We start from the raw sequence: 938 nt of genomic DNA on the forward strand, positions 1-938 counted from the left end.
GCTGCCGCCGCTGCTCAGCGCCGCCATCTTGGGCCGGAGCGCCGGGGCGAGGGCGGGGCCGGGGGCGGCCGCGTCCCCGCCGCCGGGGCGGCCCCAGCCGCGACCCGTAGTGCGAGGGGCGGGCGGCGAGCGCGGTCCCGGCCCGCTCCCAGCGCCGCCGGCGCGTCACGACCGGCCCCGTGACGTCACACAGAATCGCCGCGGCCACGGCGAATGGGCCTGCCTGACGTCACCGGGAAGCACCGTGACGTCACGGCGCGACCGCCCCGTCGCCCTGGGAACTCGGACGTGGGCTCGGGCCCCGCCCCCTCCGCCGCGGCCCCGCCCGCCGCAGCAGCAGCGCCCCCTGGTGGCGCGGGAGCGCAGTGGCGGCGCCGCCCCCGCCGGACCGGTCCCGGGAGCGGGAGCCGGGAACCGCGAGCGCCGGGACAGGAGGAGCCCCGCGCACACCCGGCTGTGGAATGGGGTGGAACGCCACTGCCGGGGGGTCTGCGGGTCCTTCCCGGCAGCGGGGAAACGCGGGGTAAACACGGGACCGCGGTGCCGGCGGAATTCAAACGAGAAACGAGTGGGATGCGGGGCATCCCTCAGCAAACAGCAGCGCTGCGGCTTTGGGGTGAATCCTCACAAACACGAACCGTGCGGCAGCGCCAGACGCTTCCAAAACTCCCATGTTAACCTGCTGGCTGTAACTGTAGTGGTAACTAAAAGAATCGATCGCTAGGATCGATGAAACATCCGCGTTTTTTCCACTGACAGCACTTAAGGCCTTGGGCTGCCCTAGCTGGTGCTCTGTTCACACGGGGTGCTCCAAGCTAGAGAAGCTCAGCAGACGTGGGGACCCCTTCTAATCCTCGGGAACACCGCTATGCCATCCTCTGGCTGGGTTGGGAGCTCTGGGAGCAGATCCTAGCTGCCGAGTGTCCATCTCGTCTTCC

Source organism: Corvus kubaryi, unplaced genomic scaffold (genome assembly GCF_017639235.1).
Source record: "Corvus kubaryi isolate FWS band 111438036 unplaced genomic scaffold, C.kubaryi_AGA036_p1.0 74, whole genome shotgun sequence".
Classification (NCBI taxonomy): domain Eukaryota; kingdom Metazoa; phylum Chordata; class Aves; order Passeriformes; family Corvidae; genus Corvus; species Corvus kubaryi.